The 15,136-nt window shown below is 41.2% G+C and overlaps 1 long non-coding RNA gene across 2 annotated transcripts in view; it reads right to left on the bottom strand.

Annotated features, from left to right (window-relative positions):
• Nucleotides 1-15,136, bottom strand: part of LOC121014963 (uncharacterized) — a 118,614-nt gene that overhangs the window by 78,339 nt on the left and 25,139 nt on the right. The window lies entirely within an intron of this gene.

Raw genomic sequence — 15,136 nt, 5'->3', positions numbered from 1 at the left:
GAAAAGGCCCAGAAAATCAAAAGTAAGATATTCGTATCACACAAGTCAAAATATTAAACAGAGGCCTGTGTGCAACTCTGTGGTTTGCAAACTCTGTCATAGATCTTTCTTGATTTCAACCCACATGTAAGAAGTAATGTTCATTATCTGGTAATTAACTGCGTACACTGTTTTACTTCCAGTAAAAAACATACTCTATGCTCTTATGTTTAATGGACAGTTTTATGCCCATTTTATGCATGAGAAAGTTGAGGACCTATGAGGGAAGATAATTACCTAAAAATCACACAGCTAATCAGGCATGAGACCCATGCCAAATAAGCCCAAAGGTTTAAGCCTCATGATCAGACACCCCACTTCCCTGTGTTTACCTGCCAAGTCTGTAAGTGTGAGCTGTATTTCATGTTTGTTTCCCATAAATACATCCTTATTGATAATGTCAATAAAGTAAATTTCATCACGCACTTGGAAGGGCTCTGTCTTCACCCTGGCAATGTTTTGCCTTCCAGAAGAACAAAACAATGCACCATAGTTTCCAAGTACCTTTCATTTGTCCCTGGGACCTTTGCTATTTGGACTATACTTCCTCCTTCCCAGACCTTAGCAAATGTAATACTTTGGTCCAAATAATTGTGCCTGTAATAAAGACAATTTCAACGGCAAGCACCCTTTCCCCAAACTCCTATGTCTTTTTAGTGCTTTATTTTAGGCTGATCCATACTATCTAAAAATGCTTCAATAATATCTGAAACTAGAAGAGGGCACAGTGACAAGAAAAAAAATTTATTAAAACCGACAATCAACGTTGGTATAAAGTTTTATAGTTTACCAAGTTGCAAAGCTAAAAGTCATGGGACTTTAAGCAAACCTCGTGAGGTAGCTAAAGCAGGCAGGTCTCATGATTCCCATTTCATAAATGAGGAAAATGAGGTTCATTCAGATTTTTTTTTACTTCAAATTCTGTGCTAGAGCTATAGTTACACAAGACTCCTGAGGACTTCATTATTAGTGTTATTTTTTATGACTCTTACCCTTCAAAATCAGAAGGGCATTTGCCTGAACTTTCATGCTCACGAGCAAGCAGAGAAATCAGAATTGGTATCATCGGCCAAAATGCACTTAAAATAAGTTTATTTATTATTCTCCAGATACGCTTTGGACAAGTTATTTTTAAAACAATTGTGCATCAGTAAAAGTCCATAGGAACAATGAACACTCCATAGACTTCTGGTGGAGAAAGTGAATTCAGAACAGACCTTGATATGCTGTCAAAATGAAACAATGCCTGGGCAAGTTCCATTACTGTTGCACAAACAAAACCAAGGAAATGGGAAAAGAAAGGAGAAAAGTAAAGTATATTTATGTCCTGCAGGGCTGGAGCTTTGGCAGGAAATTCCAAGTGAGAGTTCTCGTCAGTGCTCTACCAGTTGACCCTGGGATTGTGGAACCTTTGCAGGGTCAACTCCAACCAGGCATGTGGTTAGCCCACAGGCTCCAGAGGCTGGAGGGGCCTGGGCCTCCCTTACATTTCCCATGTTCCCCAAACCTGGCCAGTCCATCTGTAGGGCAGTTTCCCTTCTTGCTCCTACAGGACTTGCAAACCTGTAATTTAAAGCAGGAAGAGCTGCCTGTCTCCCCTCACCCTTTCCACTGCTCCTACATCCATTGTTTACTGAACCCTGTCTAAGTAAATCTTTGATTTTGCATTCGATGCCTCTTACCTGGGAATAGATGACTTAGGTAACTTGAAGAGACAGGCTATGTACCTGACACACAGTAGATAGTCTCAAATTGTATTACATAACAATCACTTGGAATGTTCTTCTTCTTCTTTTTTTTTTTAACGTTTATTTTTGAGAGAGAGAGAGACAGAGTGTGACCAGGGAAGAGTCAGAGAGGGAGACACAGATACAAAGCAAGCTCTAGGCTCTGAGCTGTCAGTACAGAGCCTGATGTGGGACTCAAACTCACGGACCACGAGATCATGACCTGAGCTGAAGTCGGACTCTTAACCGACTGAGCCACCCAGGCGTCCCTGGAATGCCCATTTCAAATGCAGATTTCTACGTCCTATCCCTGGAGATTCTGATTTAGTAGGCTTGGGATGGGACCCAATATCTGGATTCTAATCAAACACTCCAGATGATTTTGATGTAGGGGATTTAGGATAGTGCTTTCAGAAATAACATAGCAAGTGCTAAATAACTGAATAAAAGAAAAAATATATCTTGAATGAGTATCACTGGTTGAATAGTGTCTCTCACATTTGCCTTGCCAGAAGAATTATGGGGATACTCATTAAAAATACTGATTCCTAGGCCTACCCCAGACCTAGTATTCACGATTTCCAGAGAAGGCTTCTGGGAATCTAGATTCTTAAATAGGTGCCCCAAATGAATCTTCTGATGAGGCACCTTTGAGGAATACTATCATATACTATGAATTCTGTCATGTCCCCAACACTAACTTTTTGTCCTTTGAAGCAGAGACTTGGGGTGACCACATCCGAGCTCTTATTGTCTTACGGAAATGGCTCCTTCACTGGAGGACCATTTTAGCGCAAATTAGACCTATCAGCCAGACCCCAGACTCTACTACTTCCAGTAAATAACCACCCTCAGCACAGAGCCCAACATGAGGCTCAATCCCACGACCCTGGGATCATGACCCGAGCTGAAATCAAGAGTTGGAAGCTCAACCGACTGAGCCACCCAGGCGCCCCTCAGTCTCTACTATTTTAAATGATAGCTTTTCAGTTGTGTAAGCCTAACAGAGCTTGGGAATACTGATGTATTTCCAAGATTCCCCTCTACGTTCCCTCTCTCACCCCTTGATATGAGGCTTGAGAATGCTAACTATGTTCAAGGTAATGCCTGGTAATTTTGCCCAGGTTTGGTTAAATATCTTTCCCTATTTAATCTGTGCATGCTCCATGTCCTAACATCTATTCCTTACCAGACCAGAAGTTTTTAAATGTGCAAGCCTATTGTGCCTGGGGAAAAATGTTGAACTTTTGCCTTTGTAATAAGATATGCTCCAATTACCAACTTTAGCAATTTAATATAGTTGAATAATAACTGAATGAGACACTTTGTCACTCAGTCATTATTCAAGCTCCTACTGGGGGTGGAGTGAGATGTTGCTGGAGGTCAGCCTATTCCCGGGGGAGCTTAGCCGCACAAATCGACTGAGAGATTTTTTTTAAAAAACAATGTTACAAAAATGAAAAATTCCAGGAAATAGAAGTCAAACTGCAGATTTTCAAAACACTATAAAAGCTCAAGTTCAATTTTTAAAAACGGCATCATGCTTGGTGTTAATTTATATGCACGGATACTATGTTGAAGAGATAGAGCAACCACCTGGATAATTCAATCTAAGGAGTGCTTTGTAGGTGGACGGGATCCAGATAGATGAGATCATTTTCACATGGGCTAGAGATACGTGAAAATTTCTCCTCACCCTACACTGCATGTTACCTCAGATTCTGAAGACACTCCAGGATCCATTATAAGCTTCAAGCACTTTACCTTGCTTTGATATGTACCAAGACATTTCTCTTGAAAATTCAAGGTCTCTGTATTTATATGTGAACCCTGAAGAAGCCAAGGATTTTGTTTATTTTAGTTTTTTCTTTCTTTCTTTTCTTTCTTTCTTTCTTCTTTCTTTCTTTCTTTCTTTCTTTCTTTCTTTCTTTCTTTCTTTCAGGGGTACTGTTCCTATATCTAGGACTGAGGCTTCATTTGCCAATGAAGAAACTATCATAGGCAGACTTTGAATTTCTGTACTTAGTGTATATAATGTGTTCTAGAGTCTCACGAAAGTTAATCAGGGAAAATCCAAGTGGCATGGCAGCCTTAGAGAAATAGGGTGTGGTCATTTGGGAAGGCTGCCTCTCCCTCTGGAAAGGCACCTGGTTAAAACGAGGCTGGGTCACAGAGTGTTGGGTCAGTAATGGCTGTCGTAGGGTAGGGATAGACGAAAGCTCTCAGGAAAGATATGGCACTCTTCCAGGGCATAGGAATCCTGATTCCTGCAGACCCACAGTGCTCATTTTGTGTGTGAACATCACTACCAAAGAGGTAATAAAAGTTTCTTGATTTCATATTTCTACAGCAAGGCAGGACCTCACTGGCTTCTAGCCCAGGGATATTTCACTAGAAGATGTAGGACACTTGCAGGAGTTCTGGAAAAAGTTCTGAAAGATATAGAAAGCCCTGAGAGACAGATACCCCAGCAAAAGAGGACCAGAGATCTCATGGGAGTAGCTCCTCATCATTCACCTCCTCTCCTATCCCTACCCCACTGTATGCCAATCCCTAGGGTTTTATAAGCTCCTGACCGGGTTGAGGGACCAAGCACAGGTCAAAAAACAAAAACAAAAACAAAAACAAAAACACCCCAGGTCTGGGCTGACAAATTATTTAAGGCATCTCAAGGGGTTTTACAATTATTTATAATCTGTGACAGTGATACCTACTTTTGTTAACCAAAATTTGTGTCATTTCTGGGGTATCATAAATAGAAATGCTTACAGTCAGGTAAGCATTCACGCAATAGATGGGTTTCCTTGACGGGAGAACTGGCCAAATGATGTATTTCTTGAAAGTCACCAAAGATATCACTCTTACATGGACACAGATAGAAGTTAAAAAACACTTTGCCTAAAGCATATACATTTCTCCATTTTATCCATGCCCTATGAACACGGAGAAAATCCTAGTCTTTGCCTCAGATTTCAGCTCAGGGAACAGAACTGCTTATCTGAAAAGATGCAGTGGCCCTGGCCCGAAGAATATTCAGCTTTTGTCCCAGTGGAATCAAAATCCTCCTTTCCCTGTCTTGGTCCACCTTGAACTGGTTTTTAGAGAGAAACAGATTGATTTCCCTATAGTGGAGATGGCAAGAGAAACTCTAAACCACATATTGGTAAATGCGAAGCCTCCATCAGCATCACATGCCCCTTTGGAAGCAAACAGAATGATCTTGGTTATGGTCTTCAGTTGTGTCCAAGCTATGGCCTTACCTGACTACTCATCTTCCCTCATTTGAGCCTGATCTGATGACCACACCCCATCTCTACATCAACACCAGCTCAAGTTCCTCCTTCGGACTGACTCCTTCTTGCTACGCCAAGGGCCACTCTTAGCCTCTGTTTCTGATTTTATCAGCTTTAGTCTAGCAAGTCTTAGTCTAAGCTGCCATAGTGGATTATTCAAGCTGAACACATATATGTCTGCTAGCCCAACCGAGGCCCATGCACATCAGGAAGACCTAACCTCGTCCGAGGCCCTTGCTCTGGCTCAGTGCCTCTGGCGTCTGTTGCACAACTGGGCACTACGGGAAGCATGGCTGCCATCCACAAAGACCAAGATGGAAAATATAAGCCATTCATTTGGCAACAATGTTGGCATCTTCTTTAATTCATGCTGCCAAGCCCTGACCAGAAAGATCTTGGCCTGTTTATTGCCCAGTGCAGTCAGTCCAGACTCAAGGCGGCTCGTCATGGTGAGTAGAGCCAGGTCATGGTGGGCAGAGCCAGCTCTAATGAGATTTATACACTAAAGAAAAGGAAAAGAGGAGGTGATCCAGACTCCATATCAGCCTGTGCCCACCAGACCCAAGCTAGAGGAAAATCTAGAAAACTTCATGAAACTAAACAGGAAAAGTTTTTTTTTTTTTAATTATTATTATTTAGAAAATGACCAAAAATATTCTCCTCTTTAAATATTTTGATTTGGTTTTCATAGGAAAACCTGAATATGTTTTCTGCCCATATAAAGCTTGTGTGACCTTTTTCCAGGAATAATGGAAAGAGTAAGATAGACGTGGAAAAGTAAGCAACTGGAGTAGGGGACATGTTACAATATAGAGAAGAGCTGTGCCACTGCTGCCTACAGAGTGATAATCCTATGTCCCAAGTGATCTTGAAAGCACCTTAAAGAAGCCAGGGAGAAAAGTAAGCACTTGCGAATACATTTCTCTCATTTTATCCTCTCCCCAAATCTTTCAAGTTAAGTGTTATTTCCCCCGTTTTGCCAATAAGGAAACCGAGGCAGCCTCACAGAAGTGAAAGCATTGCTCAAGGTTGCAAAACTAACAAGTGGTTGTGTTGGGAGATGAGCCCGGTCTACCAGACACCAAGGCTCATAACTGCCTCCAATTAAGGCCTGTCATTAACTTAGACAACTGTCTTCTCCCCGAAGCATACGCCGAAAGAAGTTTACCAACATTCCAAGACAATGTCATCAGGGAGAGCACGGTCAAGTTACCATTGAAGGAGTCCTTCCAGTACGTTTCCCAAAACTAATACTGGAAGTGTTGGAAGGTGAGTTTGGTAATTGGTTGACTTTTAATAGATGATTTATTTTAAGCTGCCTGGCCTGATGATGCAACAAGGAAGGGAATGAGCTTGGTTTGCAGACAGATTTCTGATCTTCTGGGAAGTGTTTCTGCTTTAATAAGCTTTGACTCTCAAAGGAAATTCCTAAGGACACTCAGTCACCTGGCTGAGCTGCCAGGTCTGTAAATACACACCTGCCCATGTGCACACAAATGTACCAGAATAGATAATTCTGTAGTGAGGGCAGTGCTGCTTTCATCAGGGAGCAGTCTATTGTAAATAGCAAGGAGAAGACTGTGGGGAGGAAATGTTTTTTTTTTTTTCTTTTAACTTGGGTCCAGTGATTGGAAACTGCAAATTAATGACCACAGATAGATTAACAGGAGAAGAGACAAGGTTTGCTTATGTCTACGCGTGGTACTACTCAGTGATGGGTAACGCAGTGATGGGTAACTCACTCAACAGCCAAGGATAAGAAGAGGCTTTTGGCAGGGGGAGGGGACTTTTTGATGCCAGTGGGAATGGGCAGTCTGTCTCTAAGGCAGCTGAATTCACAGCAAACTCCCATTAGAGGGGGGTTAATGGCAGGTGTATACTGTGGAGGCTCTGCTTCAGTCAGATAAGAGGAGTTAAAATAAGATTTATTTCTGTATCTTTTTTAGCTCAAAGGTTTTCACTTTAAAATCACCTCTGGAAGTCTGAATGGTTCCCCACATTCTCCCCATCTGAAACTTCCCTAGAAGTTTCATGAAGAAGAAGAAGAAGAAGAAGAAGAAGAAGAAGAAGAAGAAGAAGAAGAAGGAGAAGGAGAAGAAGAAGCAGCAGCAGCAGCTAGGTTGATTGCTGTGGAGAAAGATTCTAATTAAAGATTCCAGGCAAGGTATACAGAGGGAAAGAAAAACAAACACAGAATAATGGTTGGAGCAGACTATGAATGCAGGTTCTGAGTCAAGAGGGGAGCCAGTCAAGATTTCTAGGTGTTGGGTTCAAAGCATCTTTAGTGAGGATGATAATGTCATTGTCATGGTTACTTCCTGGAGCAAAGCATGCAAGATGTAGGTGTCCTGGGGTTTACGAGCAGCCTCCATTGTTGGGGTGATAAATGCTTACAAGTTATATCAAGGTGTCCAGCTTCAGCTTGCAGGGAGGGCTTCAGGAAAAAGGCAGTTTTAATTCCCAGTGATACCAAGTCAGAACGGGTGGGGGGGGGGGGGAATTGAAATCATTAATCACCAACAAAATAAGCAAGACAGCAGGGTACAGTTTGCAAAGAGGTGAAAAACAGCTCAAAAACAATGAACAAGACCCAACCCTGATAACACAGAAAGGTGGGTTACTATTTTTCATTGAAACGTAAAATGTTTCTCTACCATCTTAATCAAAGATAATCAAAGTAAGATTCCCCTATCTTAATCAAAGATAATCAAAGTAAGATTAGTCATGTTGACAAAATAAGCCTAGACTCATCAAAGTTGGCCTGATCATTTACATAAATGCAGCAAGGGTGAGTGGTAATTGACCACATAGGCCTTTTTATGTTTGCTTTATTGGAACTATTGTAAGGAACCTCAGATTAGACTTTTAAATCCCTCTTAATGCTTATAAGCCAAGCCAAGAACTTATGAGACTTCATTTGCAGTACCTATAGATTTGGATGATTTCCTCTTTTCTTGAGATCCCCCAACTATTCTAAAGTTCCTGGGCCTGCCAAAGAGTGACATTCTGTACTCATCTATAAGACTAGGAAAACTATAAACCAGGTAACAGGCCAGTTTTTTCAAGAGGACTTTGTAAACATTGACTCCATAAAGCCAATCTTAATTCCTTAATATTGTCTAGTCATATCTGATTCTATCATACTATTCGCAAATATGACATTTCAGCCAAAGCCTTGGTGATAAAACCAATTTTCTCGGGGTGCCTGGGTGGCGCAGTCGGTTAAGCGTCTGACTTCAGCCAGGTCGCAATCTCACGGTCCGTGAGTTTGAGCCCCGCGTCGGGCTCTGGGCTGATGGCTCAGAGCCTGGAGCCTGTTTCCGATTCTGTGTCTCCCTCTCTCTCTGCCCCTCCCCCGTTCATGCTCTGTCTCTCTCTATCCCAAAAATAAATAAACGTTGAAAAAAAAAATTAAAAAAAAAAACCAATTTTCTCAATTATGTCCTGTTATAAGGAGAACAAATTCTTATTGAACTTTCAAAAAATTATATTGCAATGAAAATAAGAATATGCAATAAGAGTTTCTGAATTCTGTAGGGAGAAAAAGAAAAATGTTTCACTTTAATTTACAAAGATAGAACCTACTAAATTATGAATTACAAATGGCTTACGAGAAAAGAGAAAACATCTAGAAAATAGAAAAGAGAAATTATAGCCAGAAAATAAAACATTAAAGAATCAGCAGTGGTTCCAAACAAAACTATAAAAATTATAATCATTCTTCATCTGTTCATTCAGTCCCATGTAATTAATTCTTGTTCTGCTTGATCTTGGGTTAGAAATTTGATGAACTCATCAGCTTGTCCCCTAGAGTTCTGGAAATCCTCACTTATTCTAGAGCTATGTTCTCCAAGTTATTTAAGCAATGCCATGAGAAGACTGTATCCCAGAGTACCTGTTACAGACCTTTCTATGGTTCTCTGAGATATCCCTTTTGTTGAACACAAAGTATTCTAGCTTGTAACTAACTGTAAGAGTCTTAGGAAAGCACCAGAATACAACAATAACTATATGTGAATGACAAAAAAATTTAAATGACCATTGTTAAAGTTTGACGAAAGTTCACTGTAAAAAAATAGTGCAGTTGACAAAGAAATTTGGTTGTTTTTGTGACATACAATTTTTTAGGATAATGACTGGAATTATGGCTCATAACATTATATCAAGACATATCATGGATATGGAGGGCATTAACAGCTTTCTAGGAAGTTAGTTTATATCTCTTTTAATAAAGTAAGAGGAAAAATCCTTTGAGATTTTCCAGAGACTCTCTGAAAAGTCTCATTGTCAATTTGAGGTCAAGGAGACTTCATTTAGAATTTGATTTTAGGAAGTTGTCCAAAATGTCAAAGGTTCGAACATCTGATTAAACAAGATCACAGGTCAGTTTTTTGAGGGGGAAGAAAAAGAGACTTGGGCTTCTAAAATAATCAAGGACGTATTAAAGCCCTGGAAATTATTTCAATAAAACACAGAATCTGTTTCCTAGGTAGGTTATTTAAAAGGTAAAAGATCAAAGGGGCACATGCACCCCATTGTATACAGCAGGGCTATCAATAATAGCCAAAGTATGGAAAGAGCCCAAATGCCCTTCCACTGATGAATGGATAAAGAAGATGTGGAATGGGGCACCTGGGTGGCTCAGTTGGTTGAGCACCTGACTTTGACTCAGGTCATGATCTCCTTGTTCCCAAGTGTGAGCCCCGTGTTGCACTGTGTGCTGACAGCTCAGAGCCTGGAGCCTGTTTCACATCCTGTGTCGCCCTGTCTCTCTCTCTCTGCCCCTTCCACACTCATGCTCTGTCTCTCTCTCTCTCAAAAATAAATAAACATTTAACAAATTAAAAAAAAAAGAAGAAGACTTACACAATGAAATACTACTCAGCGATCAAAAAGAATGATATCTTGCCACTTGCAACAACATGGATGGAACTAGAGTGCATTATGCTAAACAAAGTAAGTTAGAGAAAGAGAAATATCATATGATTTCACTCATATGTGGAATTTATTTTTTTTAATTTTTTTTTAATTTTTTTTCAACATTTATTTATTTTTTGGGACAGAGAGAGACAGAGCATGAACGGGCGAGGGGCAGAGAGAGGGAGACACAGAATCGGAAACAGGCTCCAGGCTCTGAGCCATCAGCCCAGAGCCCGACGCGGGGCTCGAACTCACGGACCGCGAGATCGTGACCTGGCTGAAGTCGGACGCTTAACCGACTGTGCCACCCAGGCGCCCCTCATATGTGGAATTTAAGAAACACAACACATGAACATAGGGGAAGGGACGCAAAAATAAGATAAAAACAGAGAGTGAGACAAACCATAAGAAATTCTTAAACACAGAGAACAAACAGGGTTGCTGGTGACATGGTGGGTAGGGTATGGGGTAAATGGGTGACGGGCATTAAGGAGGGCACTTGTTGGGATGAGCACTGGGTGCCGTATGTAAGTGATGAATCACTAAATTCTACCCCTGAAACCATTATTACACTAGATGTTAACCAGCTTGGATTTAAATAAATAGTTTTCTTAAAAAAGGTAAAAGAAACCTTTCACAATCTCTTATTAAGAAGAGACCAATAGTCCGACAAAGTTCGTCTTTTTAAGAGAGAGAAAACCAAATTCTGGCTTTGCACTGGTACATACTGATTTTAAAATTCATTTTAAACCTTATAATAAATCCATTCAATCTTAGCCAGCTTGACCACATGAGATATGATTCTCTCTCTGTGCGCTGCCCCAACCTTCAGTCCCCAACCCTTTACATCTTTCTGAATCCATTCATGTTTTTGTCCCTCACTTTTACCTTTTTCATTCGGAAACAATCTTTAAACAATGACTTTAGGACAGAATTACTTTTTTCTCCTTAACAAAAACAATATGATATTCCTTAAATACTTGGCATTCAGAGTTTTTATTTCTTCACCCTTACTGTTTCTTGTAGCTTAATTTACATATATTGATTATACTTTTTTTTTTTTTAACGTTTATTTATTGTGGGGACAGAGAGAGACAGAGCATGAACGGGCGAGGGGCAGAGAGAGAGGGAGACACAGAATCGGAAACAGGCTCCAGGCTCCGAGCCGTCAGCCCAGAGCCCGACGCGGGGCTTGAACTCCTGGACCGCGAGATCGTGACCTGGCTGAAGTCGGTCGCTTAACCGACTGCGCCACCCAGGCGCCCCTGATTATGCTTTTCAATCCTTAGTAACTTTTATTTTGCAGAGAAAACTAAGAAGTAGACTATTGTAAACTGTCATATACCAGCATTGTGTAGTTAAATTAGAATACTTATCAACATATTATCTCACAATTTCTAGAGGCATGTTTCCTCATAGTATAATTTCTCAATGTGACAAAAAGATCATGTTTATTAATAGATTCAAATATCTTTAATCTCTCCACATAAATAAGAAGCCCAAAGTAGATAAACTTAAAGTTATGTTCAGTAACTAATGCCTCGGTATTTTATCTAAAAATGATGTAGATATTCAATGAATATCTGTCACTTAACAAAACTTAGGATAGCTTTAAGGTTTCAAATTACCAAAAAGATTTCAGAAGCTACCTCTAAGCAGTTATACACTGAAACACAATTATGATTGGACTGAAGTATAAGAGCAATGATTAAATTTGATTAAAGTCAAATCTGTAAAGTTTTACACTCCTCAACATCTAATAAATATATTAGCATATTTAATTAATAAACTCAAGTAGCCCAAAAATATATGCTTGCATCATAGGGCTGTTAACTCAGAAAACACAGTTGTTTTTGTTAAGCCAGCAATATTAAACTGATGTTATTTACCAAAGAGTTACCCAAATGATGTGAACTTGAAAAATACTTGGATTCGTTTCTGTGTTCCTCAGTTTTAGGAATATTTAATTTATTTAAGTATTTCTTTTTCTCCAAGCCAATTAAAACAGAACTCTTTTAAGGAATTTTATAAATGAACTTGGCATACCATCCAGAGGCAAGAAAATACGACATTATGTAACATGCATACCTAGGCATACGTAAGCTAATACACAGATACAAATAGAGACCTTATAGCACACAGAGATTCAAAAACTCACTAGTTCATACAAGAGTTCGTTTTCATCTTTGCCCCACTTTTTATTCAAACTACGTTTCTGTGTGGAATGTTATTTGTCCACTATAAGGGCTAAAGCTTTTTCTTAATATTTGTGGGACAGATCTTCAAGTTCTTTCTCGCTGCCGTGATGTGTAACCACACAGAGGCTGCGCACAGTTCAGCCTCAGGTGACTGTTTCAATGGACTGAGACGTTACTTTTGAGAGGCTGGGTGTGCTGAGGAAATGGCAGTGTGGGTTTGCTAAGGGGGAACAGTGGTCTTATCAGGAGAAGAAATAAATTTCTCACATTTTATGACAGGAAGCAGTAGTACAAGTAGAAGAAAGCACCCCTCGGCTGACAGCCAGAGTTATTTCCTCGGATGTTTGTGTTTGAGGGAGATGGCTTTCAGGTCTCTGAGAAGACAGTTCTGGGGTGTAGAAGATTTGCATTCTCAAAGAGGGAGGAGAAGGATGTAACCTTTGCAAGTAACTGCTCTGGGGGCACCTGGGTAGCTCAGTCCCTTGAGCATCCCACTGTTGGTTTCAGCTCAGGTCGGATCCCAGGGTCATGGACTGAGCCCCGCCTCAGACTACACTCTAAGCACGGAGCCTGCTTGAGATTCTCTTTCCCTCTGCCCCTCTCCCTTTGCCCCTCTCCCTCACTTGTGCTCTCTCTCTCTAAAATAAAATAAAAAAAAATAATAATAATAATAGTAAGGGCATCTGGGTGGCTCAGTCAGTTAAGGGTCCGACCTAATCTCATGTCACGATCTCAAAGTTCATGAGTTTGAACCCTGCGTCGGGCTCTGTGCTGACACTTCAGAGCCTGGAGCCTGCTTCCTATTTTGTGTCTCCCTCTGTCTCTCTGCCCCTCCCCTGCTTGTACTCTGTCTCTTAAAAATAAATTAAAATGTTTAAAAAAAATTTAATTTTGTTAGGGCGCCTGGGTGGCTCATTCGATTCGGCGTCTGACTTCAGCTCAGGTCATGATCTTGTGGTCCGTGAGTTCTAGCCCCATGTCGAGCTCTGTGCTGAGAGCTCAGAGCCTGGAGCCTGCTTCGGATTCTGTGTCTCCCTCTCTCTCTGTGCCCCTCTCCCGCTCATGCTCTGTCTCTCTCTTAAAAATAAATAAACATTTAAAAAATTAATTTTGTGAAGGGAGTCTTCTAAGCTAGCTGATCTTTTCTTGTGTCCTTCTTTGGGTATGATCTTCCCATACTGGTAATAGGATATTTGTTTAAGGTGAGAGCTCTTTAAAAATCTTTTCAAATACAAAAGCTTTTCTAAACCAAAGGATCTGCTGTCTGGCCAACGGTGATTTAAGATCTCGAAAGGGATACTTGTTTCAAAGTGTGACTCAAAGCCAATAAGCCTTTCTACGACTTGGCCATGGACACAAGAGGCATCCCCCAAAGGGTGGGGGAGATGAAGCCCCACGATCCAAAGTCATTTCCGATGCTAGCCAAAGAGAAAGAAAGCAAAGAAGCTCATTCCAACAGGTGATGAGGATGGTGTTTGCGTAAACTCGTGTCTCCAATTCCGCAGCCCCCCAAAATGAGATGCCTCCAACCACAGACGTTCCTGTCTGTCACACCAGGCAGACGATGCTGGAATGGGACCTCCCCGCACTAGCAAGGCAATGTAGAAACAGAGGAGGAGGCATTATGGACCAAGATCCTTTATTTGGATTTCAGACAAACCCTCTAACAGCCAGCAATGGTTAGTCGGACACCAGCAGCAAAGGGGGTACCCACTCTTATTCTTGCCTGCAGACCACAGATTCCCATGCCTCCAACCTAATAGCCTCTTTTTAGCACAGCTCCCAAAATGTGCACTCCCAGGCCGACAGAAAACCAGACAGTGAATGCTCTCCCTAGATGCAAACCAAGCAAGCTCTCAGGACACAAAACAAGACACACAGGACACAACAGCCATCCCCGCGAGGGAAAGGACCTAAGAGCACTCAAACCAAGAGCCACAACATACAAAGAGCTAGTTTGTAGAAGTGGTTTCTCCTGCTAATTTGAGTCTTGGCAAGAAAAGAAACGGAGCGACGCTTATTGCTCAACCAGACCCTGAGCACCAGTAGGGAAATTTACCCGTCTGCTGGGTCAGAGGTCCTCAGATCTCAGCAGCAGTCTCTGACCACCACTGAAACTGTCAGAGGAAAACTTTTCTTCTTCTAACTTGTGTCTAGTCATTGGGGGCCTGAAAATTAACTGACAATAGATAATCAGGAGAAAAGACGAGGATAATCTATGCACGCAGGTGGAAATGCTCAGTGATGAGACAGCCACTCAACAGCCGGAGATAAAAAGGTTCATGCAGCAAAATTTCACAAAGGGGTGGTAGTGGTGGTGCCCAGGGCTTTAATAGGAAGGCATGAAGGTTCTGCTGTGCCTTTTGGTGCTACTGGGAATGGGCAATCTGTCCCCATGGCAGCTGAATTTGCAGGAAACTCCCCGGGAGGGGGATTAACGGTAGTTGTATTTTCTGGAGGCTCTGCTGTAGCCAGATAACGGCAATTTAGATAAGATTTCTTTCTGCATCTGCTTTAGCTAAAATGTTTGGTCTTTGACATTATCTTTATAGCAACCCTGGGGGTCTGAGTGGGTGCCTGCAAGATTTAAGACTCATATCATTACAAGAACTTTAAAAAATGAAAACTTCCTGGGTCCTTCCTGAAGCAAGTTTTAAGACAGGCAGTATTTCTGTGATGGGCTTGAGAGCTTTGGGAAGGTTCACTGAGGCTCCTGGTGACAGAGACTTTGCTGCCTCATACAAAGGCACTGTGGGGTCATCAATACAGTCTCCACACAGGCTGAGATCATCCTGGGCCTCATTTCAACAATGTAAGTGTTGGCTCCTATGCCCACAGTGAGGGCTGGTATTTCACTTCCTTAAGTCCTCAAGATCCAAGCCCATTACTTGCCTTCAAAAAATTATTGTGCAATATCTCAAGACTTAAGTAATACCAGTTTTTGAACTGTTTATATATA

Source organism: Herpailurus yagouaroundi, unplaced genomic scaffold, assembly GCF_014898765.1.
Source record: "Herpailurus yagouaroundi ecotype Mexico unplaced genomic scaffold, PumYag 29, whole genome shotgun sequence".
Lineage (NCBI taxonomy): Eukaryota > Metazoa > Chordata > Mammalia > Carnivora > Felidae > Herpailurus > Herpailurus yagouaroundi.
Note: the sequence above shows the minus strand (reverse complement) of the source record. Positions and strands in the feature narration are given on the sequence as shown.